General features: G+C 45.9%; 1 protein-coding gene across 3 annotated transcripts in view; it reads right to left on the reverse strand.

The window, feature by feature from the left end:
• Nucleotides 1-15,071, reverse strand: part of OPCML (opioid binding protein/cell adhesion molecule like) — a 523,993-nt gene that overhangs the window by 206,035 nt on the left and 302,887 nt on the right. The window lies entirely within an intron of this gene.

Here is a 15,071-nt window from a genome sequence, read left to right on the forward strand (position 1 = left end):
AACTTGCCTTCCAGTTTCAGAAAAGCTTCCCTTTCTGAACACAGGACACCTGATCTGCATCCTGAAGGCATGAGCCGGGATGCTACCACCAGAGGCACCAGTTCCTGCCTTGGCTCCAAGACGTGAAGATCATGGTGATGACTTAGAAGCAGCACAGGAGTCTGGCTGACCTTAGGGCTGGAGTAAGAGGAGACACTGGAGCTAACAGAAGTCATCAAACCCTGCTCAGATCCCAGAAGACTTTCCATTAATAAAACGTACACCTTTTCACATGCCTACTCCATGCAAAAGCCTACAAGAGCTCTCCCATGTGACATCAGTGTTTGCACAACTTAACACAATACTGCAAGGTCACCATGACGTCTTGTGAAGCAGAGACTGAAAAAGGTGAGGCAGGAGGAAAAGCAGAAAAATTGGGGGGATCTTGGTAAGAAGTAATCACCTGTCTTGAGGCACTGGTTTCAATATTTTTTTAAAAGGTATTTAGGTAATTTAAAATACTAGAAACATGGATTTAAGCACATTGGTGATTGTTTGTATTTCCAGGAATAAGAGAGAAGGGGGGAGTCTGAAATATGGTTCCCTGATTTCAGTAGGGATTATGAGTATCAGATAAATTATCCACTGAATCTGAATTTAAATATCAGATAGTGTTGGTCAAATGATACAAACTTTCAGTTATGACAAATAAGTACTGGGGTCTAATGGATTGCATGGTGATTATAGTTAACAATTCTGTATTGTAATAAAAATATATTGTACAGTCAAAATTTGCTAAAAGAGTAGATCTTAAGTATTCTCATCGCATGAAAGGAATAGTAACCATGTGAGGGTGTGTTATGTACATCGAATTATCACACGAAACTCCTTGAATACATACAATTTTTATTTGTCAATTCTACCTCAATAAAGAGGGAAAAAATAAAAGGACAAAAACAAAATCATTGAGTAGATATACTTAAACTAAGAAATGATCTGTTACTTTTCTGAAATTAAAATTTAACTGATGTTCTATTGCCGCTGCTCAACCCTGCAGCTCTCCTGGGTGATAATATAGACCAGAAAGAGGAAGAAGAGGAGGGAAAGACAGTCACAGTGCTAAGGGGGTCCTGCTGGGCTGTTGAAAAGGAGCTGATAGACACCTGTCTATGTCTGGCAGACAACCGCTGAGAAGTTCAAGAGAAACACGCAGACTCTGGAGCTACTTAAAGTAGAAGCAGTGAGATCAATCTGAGGCCGGGCAAACTGCATGAAGGCGGGCCCTGGACAGGATCTCCTTGAAAGGTTACACTGAGGCAAGGCATCCTTGAGAGAGAACCAGAATGATACAGCAGGCAGGTAGATAGCTTAAGCAGAGAGCAGCGTGGGGGTAGGGGGTGGGGGCAGGGGCCACGTGGCAGGAAAACACTCATCTTGCAAACAGTGGGGGTCTTTGGGCAGACAAACCAAAACATGAACCTCTGGACTGATTGGGCTTCCCTGGTGGCTCAGATGATAAAGAATCTCCTTGCAATGCCTGCTATGTAGGAGACCTGGGTTTGATCCCTAGGTCGAGAAGATCACAGGGTTTGCAGACTGACAGGAAACCACAGCTTTGGGGTGATAAGTATCCTGCTGCTGCTAAGTCGCTTCAGTCGTGTCCGACTCTGTGTGACCCCATAGACAGCAGCCCACCAGGCTCCGCCATCCCTGGATTCTCAAGGCAAGAATGCTGGAGTGGGTTGCGATTTCCTTCTCCAACGCATGAAAGTGAAAAGTGAAAGGGAAGTCGCTGAGTCGTGTCCGACTCTTTGCGACTCCATGGATTGCAGCCTACCAGGCTCCTCCGTCCATGGGATTTTCCAGGCAAGAGTGCTGGAGTGGGGTGCCATTGCCTTCTCCGATAAGTGTCCTAGAGGCAGGCAAAGAAAGTGGGAGAAGGCAAGAATCTCCAGCATTCAAATGTAACCCATGGCTCATTGTGCTCTCATTACAATAAAATTAGCCTTGAGGATATGAAGTTCCCATCATGCACTGAGGACATGATACTTCCCATTAAGGCTAAATAAGGACAAAAATCTCTTCTCCCCTTGGGAAGACAGAGCTGGGATGAAAATCAGGGAGTAGGACCCCAAACCCCTCCCTCCCCAATGACTATTCCACCCCATTCATTTCTATGCCTCAGATAACCAACTTGCCAAAGAAACTCAGGGCAGCTGCTCACTTGAGTCTGCCTGCTCTCCTCTTCAGTGGGCCCTATGGCTTAAACAAATCTTCACTATGCTTTCTTGACCTCCCTGTCTTGCCTATGAATTCTGTGATAAGATAAAAGCCTACCCTTCAGTATCAGGAAGGAGTGAGTAGGGGTATGCAGAGACCACAGGGAGTGAGTGACCTTATAGAAACAAGAGGGTTTCTATCAGAAGAGAGTGGCAAACAGCTTCAGAACCTACTGAGGGGTGAAGTGTGAGAAGAATCATGGCAGCTACTTGGATGTTAATTGTAACCTTGACATGAGTGGTTCCCACAAAGTGGGGCAGAAACCAATTGTACGTGCTCTTTCTACCTCCTCTGGTCTCCTAAACACGTGAATTACTTGCTGAACTCATTTGGCTGTAGCTGCCTTCATGTAAATCATAAGGTTATTATTTCCATGAGAGGGTAGTTTTCTTAATTGATAGGTTCAGCCTTGCAAATAAATTATGAACAACAGTTGGAACAGTGAATTGCAAATATTTATTGAGTGCCTGCTATAATCTAGCCAAAATGCTAAGTGCTACAGTTAGGCTAAAACAATGCCAAAGTAACTCCTAGCTTTACTGAGTTTGGGGTCTGTAACTCGTGTAAGTACCAATATATGTTAAATTGAAAAGAGCAATCTGTCCAACACAACTAACGGTCATCAAATACCAACTTTTTAGTGTGTGCATAAACTCTGAAATTTATTTTGTTTCTGGCAAGGAACACTTGGGATGGATTAGTGAAAGCGAAAAGAAATCTTTTCTTTCTTAAGCAAAAGACTAATTATGAAAAAGTGATTTGTTTTTCCTGTCACATCTTCAAGTTCTAACCAGTCCCAGCCGTCCAGATTGACCTTGCATGAAGAAAGCTGGACCTAGGCGTATGTGAGCAGTGGCAGCCCTGGGCTGTGCCTGCCCACCCACCCGTTTTCAGGGTGCATCGAGTGATGTATGGTACCCGGCCTTTCCAGATTTTCTCGTTAAAACAGTGTATATAATAAAATGAAAATAACGATGTTACACCTACTGTGTAACCACCTGTCAGTAAATTTATGAACAATTAGAAAATGAAAGTACTTTCCAGGGAGCAATTTGTAGAAGCAATAAAATGCTCACTTTTCAGAAATATAATAGGACAACAACTTTTCTCTTTTTTTCCCCCAAAACAGCTTTTGCAGTAATTAATCAGTTCTGTTTTGCTGCTGTTTTTAATGTCTCGGTTCTTCCAAATACACCAGGCAGGCACAACTGTGGGTGATGAAGGAGCCTTTTAATGTCTCCAGCTGACGGGGAACTTGGAGCTCAGCTCTTTAACGTTCCACTGGCAGCCATGCCTCTCTATAAACCAGGGTGTATGCATGCTGTCTCCAGGGTTTTACTACTCAGACACAGATGCCGGCACCTTCCTTGTGGAGCAAACATTCAGTCCAACACAACCCTACACGATGAACACGCTTTTTCCCTTTAATTTGATATGTAAGTGACCCGAGGTCTCCATGCAATGTCCTCAAGCAACAAATCTGGTCATAATAACTCCTGAAATGTCTACAGTGCTTTGTGTTGGATGAAATCTTTCTTCCAGATCAGTCCATTCAAAGGACTTCCAGAAAGAGCGTCAGCCTTCACTTACAGCAGGGGAAGATGAGGCTCAAAGAGAGAAAATGAGTTGCCCGAGCCTTCGTAGGACGAGACATCATGCCCAGGATTCTGACTCCACTCCTCCTCGCCCCGTGGTAGGAAGAGACGATTCAATCAGGTTCACGCTTTCAGCCTTGATCAACAGAAGACAGGGCACTACAGACCCTGAACTAAACTGTGTCCCTTGGACAGAGAGGGAGAACTCTCTTCCTGGGACTGCAGGGCTCATCCTAGGGTATAGAATCCCAGAAGCCCTCTGCTCATCTCCATGGACATCCTGGGCTGGACCTGCCAGGACCATCCTGGCTGCAGATGAGCAGAGGATGGTTGGAGCCCTTGACCTTCCGCCCTTGAAAACTCCCATTCCGCAGCCTTGTTTCTCTTCAGGGCAACTGGTTAGTCCCTTTCCTTCTGCCGTTTCACCCCTTCCTTTTCATCTTCTTCGTTTTTATTTTTCATCTCAAGTGCTTCTTTTCTCATGCTTTCCCTTCCTCAGAGGCTTGTTACAGGTCGCATGTTTCTCTCTCCTCCTTTTATGCTTGGCCCTTTTGTAAGAGGCTCTCTTTCTTCCCGTCTTTGTTTGTCTGCCTCCTCTTTCTAGGCTGCCTTCCCCTCTATTCATGGCAATTTTCCCCAAGACCCTTCTCTTGTCACTCCAGGGATGTGAATTTTGATCTTTTCTGCTGGACTAAAGCTTTGTCATCCTTCTGTGTTTTCTTTGTGAGTCAGTTTTTTCCTCTTATCACTTTTCTTGGTGCAAAAAGAAAATGTCTTTTAGCAGTTTATCTGATCCATCTGGTGGCTTGCGTTTTGACCTAAATATTTGCTCTCCCTCTGATAATTCATTATTTTAATTATAGCTGCGTGGGCTCTAGGGCTGGAAGAAGACAATGGGTCATCGTTTTTCCGGTCACCGAAAACCCTTTCTTGTAGTGTCTACAAATTCCATGGAGGACAAACCTATTCCATGTCTCCTAAACAAAAGATTTTAATGGACAAATCCCCAAACTGTGGGTTTTGATGCTCTGTATCTTTATGTTTTCATAGCAGCTGAGATTTGCTTCATAAAATCTCAGGAAGGGAAAGGTTTGGTGTGTGTATAATTAAGGTGTAACTTAGATACAACAGAGAGATTTAAAATGCACAGCCAAGATGAACCTGTATATCTGTATTCATCAATATAGCCACCATATAGATCAAAACATGAAACACGGTCTCATTCCAGAAGTTTCCATCATCCCCTTTCCTAAGGGGCCAAGGCTTCTTTGGTGGCTCAGATGGTAAAGAATCTGCCTGCAATGCAGGAGACTCAGCTTTGATCCCTGGATCAGGAAGATCCCCTGGAAAAGAGAACAGCTAACCACTCCAGTATTTTTGCCTGGAGGATTCCATAGACAGAGGAGCCTGGTGGGCTAAAGTCCATAGCATTGCAAAGAGTCAGACATTACTGAGTGACTAACACTTTTACCTCTCCAAAAAAAGTGTCACGATTACGACACTCTTGAATTCCGTATAAATGGAATTCTATAAGAGGTACGATTCCATGCAAGGCTTCCTTTGCCTAACACAGTATCTGTGACATTCCCCTGTGTTTTGGGAGGTCTTAGGAGTTTCTTTTTTTCTTTGTTACTACGTAGTTTTTCATTGTATTTATTCCATAATCTATCCATTCTCTTGGTCAACAGTGTGGTTTCCAGTTTGGGGATATTCAAATAAAGCTACTGTGAACACTCTTGTTCATGTCTTTTACTGTACGCATACACAGATCTCAATTGGGAAAATACCCAGATGTTATTTGGGGGCCACATTTATATTTGGCAGAAATCACTAAGTGATTTTCTAACATGGTTGAGCCAACTCCAGCCACAGTATATGTTTCAGCTGATTCCCATCCAGTGTTGTCAGTCTGCTTCCACTGTCCCCTTCTGTTCAGGGTGAGAGGAGGTTAGGATTGAAAAGGTAACCACACCAAATACTCTTTCAGAAGCTGTGCCTACCGAGCACCTTCAACCACCCCTCACATTCTCTTGGCCTCCTTGACTCGAACACCTTCAGCTGCCAGCCTCTGCTCCCCTGGCTGACCAGCACGGGTACCCTTGCATTTCTGCCATCTACATCTGATAAGCTGAGCCTGCGAGGTCTCTGGGTCCTCAGCCACTTCTGACCTCAGATGAAACGCTGTCCAGGATGTGGGGTCTGCCTCCCTGGCAGTGGCTGCAGGGGGCATACAATGCAATCCTGACATCTGAGGAGCTCACTCCCTGCAGAGTAAACTTGCACGAAGGAAGGCAGGGATGGAGGGAGGCAGGAGTCAAGTTGGGATCCCTCTCCATTCTGCCTGATGATGGGCAGTTTCCAGGCACAGTTTCCAGGCACCAGCTCTCCCTGGAGCTGGTCTGCAGACTCCAGCGCCACTGAGCAGAAACACTGCCAGGTCGCTGGCTCTACCTCTGAACTGCTCATCACTGATCACTGCTCATCAATTCTCTTTATCCAACATTGACCAGCCACCCCCTCCTATGCTTTCCATCATTCTCTTCATTCCTCTGCCTTCACTTTCTCTGCCCTGGGGTTTGCCACAACACAAAACATCAGCATTTATTCTATGCCCCCAGATCTATTGCTAGGTTAAAACACTTCTCAAGATTTTAAATGGGTTTGGTTGATATTCTTGACCCATCCAATTTCTAGAGAATTGAGGTGTGAGGGTATTAACAGGGAAACCAGGACCAAGAGTGGGACAAAATACAAAACAAAGCCAAAGGCAAACCATCAACACTTAGCTGAGAGTACGGATGACTAAGCCCCAGTCCCCTATCTGGCTCTGAGATGCAGTTTCACACCTTCTTAAAGCTCTCAGAATGTACTACAGTACACGTGTCAAAGATAACTCAGTTTAGGGAGGTTTAATATCAAATATTTGTTCATGCTGTTGTCCAGTTGCTAAGGTGTGTCTGATTCTTTGTGACCCCAAGGACTGTAGCCCGCCAGGCTCCTCTGTCCATGCAATTCTCCAGGCAAGAATATTGGAGTGGGTTGCCATTTCCTCCTCTAGGGTATCTTCCTGACCCAGGGATCAAACCTGTGTCTCCTGCATTGGCAGGAGGATTCTTTATGACCAAGCTATTAAGAAAGATGATGTCAAATAGAGTATCATAAAATTCATTGCCCAGTACTTATTACTCAACAAGATTGCTTTTTGTCCTCTTTCCAGCAAATAAGGCTATACTCTAGAATTCAGAAATATCCTTCTTTTTCAATATTATCCTGATTATCATCCCATTATCACTAACATTTAAAAAGGAGTGAACATCCTAAAAAAGATTTAATAAGAAATGAATAAAGAATAAGATAGTAAACTAATTAGGCTGTCCCATTCGGGGCGGGGTGGGAGGATGTCCTCCTCTTTGTTATCGGCTGATTTTGCCAGTGTTTCATGATCCTTTCTTCCAAGCCACCTACTGAGTAACTCCGGTTTCAACTCATCCTGGTGCCAGTAGCATTCATCTGTTCATTCATCACTTATTCATCAAGCACCTATTAGATGCTGGGCATTGCACTTGGTGTCAGAAATGAAACTGTGAACATCAACAGCACAGTCTCCACCCTAATGGAACTTAAGGCTCAGTGGGAAGATATCTGTTTATTATACAATTAAAAGAAAAAAATGTGTGTAATGATGCAAGAAGTGTTCTGAAAAGAGAAGGGAGAGGCTATGGAAGGGACAGGTATGGCCGGGAAGGTGAGAGAAGATAAAGGGAGTGACAGATGAGAGGAAATATAACAGATGATGGAGTAATGGGGAGGAGAGAACATTGGGACATAGAACAGCAGATGCAGAGACCCCAGGAAGGAGGGAACGTGGAAACACCCAGGACAGAGTGAAGAACACCGTGAGTGCCTGGAGATCAGAATCCAATGGGAGTGTGTTCATCATTGATCAAGGTGGTGTCTGATCAGTGTCAGATACAGATCAAGACAAACAGGTTCAGAGGCAGAGCTGGCGACATGACAGGTGTTTTTGCTCAGTGGTCCAGGAAGTTTACAGATCAGCTCCAAAGGGAGGCAGGGAAGGGTCAGAGCTCTCAGGGAATGTGGGCCACCTCAGGGATGTTTGTAATCTTGCTTCAAACAGTGGACAGTCAGGTAAGTCTACAGAGTGCACGTGCAAGCGTGTTGATGATTAGACTCTCTTAGGAGATCATTGTGGCTGCACGGGCAACGGAGCATGAAGCGGGGCAGATGTGGAGGGGTATCCAGGGTCCAGTGGGGAGGAAGGGATGAAGAATTCTTGCTTAATGGGTCCAGAATTAGGGATGATTAAAATGTTCTAGAGGCTGATAGTGGTGATGGTTGCATGACATTGTGAGCGGGCTTAGTGCCTCTGAATTACAGACTTTAAAATGGTTAAAATATTACATTCTTTCTTATATCTAATACTCTTAAAAAGTTGAAGGACAATGTGGATATAAACCTTACTAGGCTTTTGTAGTAATTCAAGTGAGTGGCAATGGTGTGTTGTCCTAGATTATTGGCTAGTAGAAGTGGAAGGAGGTGACTAGATCTAAGACGTACTTTTGGTGACTGGTGAATGGGTTTGGTCCCACAGAGATGGGCTAGCTACTCAACATCTACCCTTCTCTTCTTGGACACACAGCTGGACCGTGTTTCCAGCCAGAAGAACAGAAATGAGTAGAAGTGCTGTGCATACTTCCATGAAGCCAGGACCATACAACAAACACACACAAACAAATACAAGCCCTTCCTCTAACAAATCCTCACCTGTTTATGCCCGTCTTTACCCCTCTCCAGGCAGCCTAGATATCTGTGCCAGAGGCAACACTGTCACTATGTTCTTAAGGGGGCAGAGTCTCCGCCAAGTGTTAGCCTTGAAGGATGCCCTGGAACCTGCAGCTGCCCTCCCTCTGATCCCAGGTAACTGGAATTTCTGAACAAGCAGCACCATTTTATTGTGTTAAGCCACTGAGCTCTTGAGCTCTGAGAAGCTGGTTACCTCAGCTGCTATCTGCAATGGAATTAATTATGTGCCCCCCCCACCCTTCATGTTGAAATCCTAGCTCCTACCTCCAATGACTGTTTGGAGTTGGGGCCTTTAAGGGTGTAGTTAAGGTTAAACGAGGTTGTCTGTATGGGGCCCTGACCTGAGAGGACCAGTGTCCTTATAAGAAGAGGAAGGGACACGAGAGCTTGCTCTACGCGTACACACACACAGAGGCCATGTGAGGACACAGCTGGAAGGCCATTTGCTGCAGCCAGAAAGGGAGCTCTCTCCCCAGAAACCAGCCCTGCTGGCACCTTGAGCTCAGACTTGCAGCCTCCAGACTGTGTGACAATGAGTGTCGATCATTTAACCCTCCACCTGTGCTATTTTGTGCAGCAGCTCCAGGAGACTAAGGCTGTCCTGTTTGCTACAGGGGCTGAGGACAGAGGTCTCTAGAAGGATGCTCATGGCTCTGGTTCAGGGAACTAGACGAACAGTGATGCCAAACCCCAAGAGCAGAGAAGCAGGTGCATGATGGACGTGAGTTCAATTCCGGACACATTGACTTGGAGGTGCCCCCATGACAGCCCAGAGAAAATATCATGTCAGTCTGCTGGCAAAGCATAGCCGGCCAAACCTAAGTATGCTTTCCCGAGTGCTCAGTGTAAACAGTTGTCTCTAGTTGGTTCATGAGGGTATATTTTGTCTCCCCTCAAGAATGAAACCTTCCCTGAACATGTCTTCTCCTCATAATTCCTAACACATCACGGATATAACTGACATTCAACAAATGATGAAGTAGTTTAACTGATTTTTTAATTTTTTAAGAAGCCGTTGTTTGCTATCCAGGAGATAAAACCCACCTGGAATATCTTAGAATGTTTAGGGTAAGATGGACCAGTAGGTCAACCATTCACCTGCTGCACCATTCCCCAGAGTTTTCCTTTAATTAATGAAAAGGGAAACTCCATAATTTAAGAGTGACTCTTCTTCCTTGTCAGTGTCCTCTTTTTCCATTAAAAAAAAAATACAAAAGTAGGGCAAACTTTAGAATGAAAGTGGGGTTTGTGTTAACTCTGTTCTGCAAACGTTGTTGTGTGTTAGCCTCCCCATTGCACATGACAGGCTCTCAGCTTGGCACAAGCCATCTCTTCCCCCAGGGCTTAGAGCACAGTGGGAGGAAGTGTAGATATAACTCTACAAAAGGCAGATCTGTATCCTCTGAAGCAAAGTGCCTAACACAGGTGTGGTCCTCAAGACTTGTCACAGAACACGGTTTCACACAGTCGGTGTTAAATATTCAATGTGTAAACAAATGAAACAATGGGCAGACTACAACATAAAACCATCTGTAGAAGGAGAAAAAAGACATACACGAATTTTAGAGTGGGAATGAACTTCCGAGACCGTCCACTTCTGCTTGCTTACTTTATAGACTGAGAACCGGATCCAGGGAGGTTGACCCAGTGCCTCAGAGTATAAATCATGGACAGTGACATGTCTTCCAGATCTTTGGACTCACCACACAGTGCTCTTATACCCATGGGGTTATTTTATACAAACGAAATCTGGCAACCTGGCCCTACTTCAGGGCCCTACCTGGCTCAGAAGAAATAGAATGGACTAGGGCCTCAGAGTACAGCATTCGACACCTGATGAAAAGCCAGGCTGGTGGCCTAATAACTTCTTTCAGCAAACAGACCTGCTAAATTTATCTAAAGGAAGAAGCTGAGAATGTCTCAGCTGGCCAGAGGGCACACTTTCTGCCTTTTCTCTGAACTTTGGGCAAGGTGTGACACCCAGGGAGAGGCACACATGGCGAGGCCAGGGTCTGGGTGGATGAATTCTGTCCTTGGCCTTGACCTGCTGACATCTGGTCCATCAATCTCTCCAAATCCACCACATTCACACCCTCCTCTGAGGGAGAGCAGGGGCTGCGCCCTTTCATTCCCAGCTGTGCTCTGTGTAATCGAAAGTTCCAGAATTCAAGCAGAATCTTCCACTGCTGAGAGAACTTTGCATAATCAACCTGTCTGCAGGCCAACCAGATGTAAATGTATGGTGATGTACTGGCAACATGGCCGCCCTCAGGCCTTCCCTGATGCTGGAGGGTTGGGTGAGGGGCCAACCTGGGGTTGGAGGGGGCAGGACAGAAGAAGCTGAAGAGGAAGAGGGACATAGGACACTTTAGGATGCAGTAAAGTAAAGACAGGGCTTCCCACATGGCTCAGTGGTAAAGAATCCACCTGTCAATGCAGGAGACATAGGTTTGATCCCTCGGTCAGGAAGATCCCCTGGAGAAGGACATGGCAACTCACTCCAGTATTCTTTTCTGGAGAATTCCATGGACAGAGGAGCCTGGCGGACTACAGTCTATGGGTCACAAGAATCAGACACAACTGAGTGACTGTACAATAATAGCAACAAAGTCAGGACAGGAGACGTTAGCAGGGCCCTGGTGGAAAGAGGCGAGAAATGACTCAGCGACAAACCCTACTCAGCCAGTGCTGAGATGGCTTTGAGTCACATAGCTGCAGCTCCAGGAACATTCACGGCCGGAGACAGAAAACCACTTCAGGGCAATAGCTTCTGAAGAAAATGGGAGCATGTTCCAAATTACATTACACCTGGAAATGGTTTTCGCCTTCCTAACATCAGAGAAGTCTATAAAACCCCTCTCGCTGAGGCCACACGGGGCACTTTGCAGCTGATGTTGTTTCTGCTAGAAAGCTTCCAGGAACCTGCTCTCCTGGCCCGGTCATGGCTCCCCAGGCTCCTGCAGCAGCAGATGGAGTCAGAAAGGCCTGGGATAGAAAGATCTGGAGCCTGGGCGCTGTGGGCACCCTGCAAACCCTGAGCCTTTTCGAGGCCACCTAAAGGCTTTAGGCTCCTCTAAAGGGAAAGGGACTGAGAGCATTGTGGGGATGGTGCCCGGGGGAGGCAGGAAGGACCCTGTAGCCCAGCATCAGTACAAGAGACAGCGGCCAGGCTGCTGTGCAGACAAACACTGCGTCGCCCACTCTTGACTCAGGAATTCATCCTCTGCCCCTCGAGGAAGGAAGAAGTGCTGGTCAGCACCATACTCATGGCTATATGTGTCCAGTGTAAGCTTGGGGTTGATTTGGGAACACACATGCCAACATCCACTTGTTCCCCTCCTCTGAATATTTCCATCATCTTCTCATTTAATACTTATTGATTGTTCATTACACACCAGACACATTTAATAAACATCTTTAGCATCTAACCCACGTTAGGCCCTGTTCAAACGGTTCTGTCCACAGAGAGGTGGAAATCTGGTCTCCGACCTCACGGTGTTTGTATCTTGGTGGGGAAATCAGATGTGTGACCAGAGGTGTTGGCACAGTGTCACAGAGCGACATCGGGGCAGTGTGACCCTTGGAAGATCTGAGCTCCTGGAATAACACCTGCAGGTCTTTGTAGGGGAGGCCTTGCAACAGTGCAGGCATGGGGGTGTGCCGGGGTTGGTCTGAGAAGGAGGGAGCAGGGCCTGTCACCATCTCCTGGTGCTTTCTGTGACCAGCCAGCCACACCTCACAGCCAGCAAATCCCCAAACCAGAGACAACTCTCAAGCACACGTGTCTCGGGAGCTTCCAATGGGAGGTCAGGCTCCTCATGAGCGGATTCGTTCAGCTCAGCCTGGTCCCGCAGATGGAGCAGAGGTGGGGGTGGGGTGGGTGTGAGTCTTACCTGGGCTCCACACCTGCTCTTCTGGGTCAGCAGGTAGACGTGAACCTGAATGTGTCTAGGAGAGGAAGGGTGACCAGGGGCCAGAGTGAAACCCACGTGATGCCGTGCCTGCCCTTTGACCACCCTCCTGACCGTGAATGTCCCACAGGGACACATTATCCCAAACGGGGCCAAGGGAAGACAGGACTGGGAGAAATGCCCGGGCCATTCCAGGGGCCCTGAGAAGCATGGATTCCGCTCTGCCTTCCCTCCGCATGTCACTGGGCCTTCGTTCAGGGCCGTCCCTTCCCAGGTCCTTCTCCCCGCCTGGCGCTTTTTCAGAGTGAGTTTCCTGGGCTCCTGTAGGCCTCCTCCTGTCCTTTCTCAGCGCCATCCTTGGGCAGCTTCTTAATGGCCTGACCTTAATTGCGTTTTCCTGTCTGCGCCAGGGCAACCGGCATGCAGTTTAATAAAAGACTTTTCAAGCTGCCGGGCTCACTCTCCCCTCCCCACCTACATCTTATGCAGCAGAAGACTGTAAGCCTTATTTTGAAGGTGATTGATTTGGTGTGTTTTCCACTTTCTTTCCTGCTGTGGGGACATTTTGCCTCCATGCGTGATCACTTTTTTTAAAGGGACTTTGATTTTCCTGTCCCCTCACTTTCCACCCTGCTGCTGCAGAACCAAGGGCCGAGAAGCTTTATTCCTCAAGTAGCTATTCTGTGCTCTCTGATTCTGCTGTGAGTTGTCGGTGCTCTGGATTAGCCACAGCCAGGGCTCAGGCCCCTCGATTCACACTCCCGTTGGTGGGGTGTTTAAAGTGGGCACGTGGGGACGTGTGCACAGCAGCCAGACATTTTTTTCTTTTTCCTATTGAGATGCAAGCATAGACTTCTCTTACTTTATTTTGGATGTGAGAGCAATAAGGATAATTCATCAGAAATGAAGCTATGCCTTTTGGTATATAGTGCTGGTTTTAGTAGCTCAGTTGTATCTGACTCTTGTGACCCCATGGCCTTGGCCCACCAGGCTCCTCTGTCCACGGGATTCTCCAGGGAAGAATGCTGGAATGGGTAGCCATACCCTTCTCCAGGGGATTTTTCCTGACCTAGAGATCGAACCTGTGTCTCCTGCATTGCAGGCAGATCCTTTACCGTCTGAGCCACATGGGTTTTAGAAATATCTTTAAGTTTTGCATATTTATGTCAGATGGAAGGTTCTTAAAGAGAACAGAACCTTTGATGATGATTTTGTGCTATTTCTTCTTTGACTCAAAGTTGTCTACTTCTTAATTCTCTTTCAATAAGCCTAATTGTAGATGTTTTATTCAGAAGTACCTTTTGGACATGAGACTATAAAATTATGACAACAATATAAAATAGTTAAGAGAAGAATACTTAAAAATAACAAGAATGACAATTGCTTTAAATTTCTGTGTTAGTTCCTATCGCACAGCAAAATGAATCAGTTGTATGTATACATATATCTCCTCTATTTTGGATTTCCTTCCCATTTAGGTCACCACAGAGCATGTTATAAAGCAACTATACTCCAATAAAAATTAATTAAAAAAATAAAAATAATAAGAGAGACACCAGACTTCAAAAATAAGAATATTGCACACATTCAGATATATTCAGAAGGAATAATGCCTTCCATTATTATCCATAAAACCCAGCATAATTTATTAAAATGTAAGGGGTTAGTAGCTATATTTTAATGTGACAAGACTGTGTAAGGATGAGTAGAGGGTTCAGACTTCTAAGTATTAATGAATCACCCTAGCATAACACCAGTCATGCAAACTCAGAAGGTAGGTTAATTATCCTAACAGTCTAAAACAAATCGTTTTAAAAGTTGCACAGGAGCTATGATAGAGTTGTTGTTTAGGTGCTAAGTTGTGTCTGACTCCTTTGTGACGCCATGGACTGTAGCCGGCCAGGCTCCTCTGCCGACGGACTATTCCAGGCAAGAATACTAGAGTGGGTTGCCATGCCCTCCTCCAAGGGATCTTCCAGATGCAGGGATCGAACCTGCATCCCCTGCATCTCCTGCTTTGTCAGGCGATTCTTCACCCACTGAGCCGCCTGGGAAGCCCCTGTCCATGTTTCTGTCCACTTAATGTAGAACAACCCTAAGAAGAAGGAAGGCAAGGGCAGGCTTTATTTCCCCAAATTTAAAATGAAGACCCTGAAACTTAGCCTGATTAAGTAACTCATTTAAGATCACGGAGAGAGTAGTCAAACCAAGAGTTGAATTTTTCTTGCCTCTTATTGAGAAGCAGCTTGGTAAGTGCACTTTGTTCTGTACGTGTTTGAATTAAGGCTTTGCTTATCAGTGACACTGCCTTTTCTGTTGGATTAGCCTGGATATTACAGCATGTTGGAAACACAAGCCCGGCTGTGAGTCGGCAGAGATGTGATCAGTTCTCACCAGTGTGGAGGAAGACGGGAGAGCGTGGCTCAGAGACTTTCTGAGCCTGCGTTCCACACAGTGCCTGCATCTAGTCTCCCTGCCTCTC

The sequence above is a fragment of the Bubalus kerabau genome, chromosome 5 (genome assembly GCF_029407905.1).
Source record: "Bubalus kerabau isolate K-KA32 ecotype Philippines breed swamp buffalo chromosome 5, PCC_UOA_SB_1v2, whole genome shotgun sequence".
Classification (NCBI taxonomy): Eukaryota; Metazoa; Chordata; class Mammalia; order Artiodactyla; family Bovidae; genus Bubalus; species Bubalus kerabau.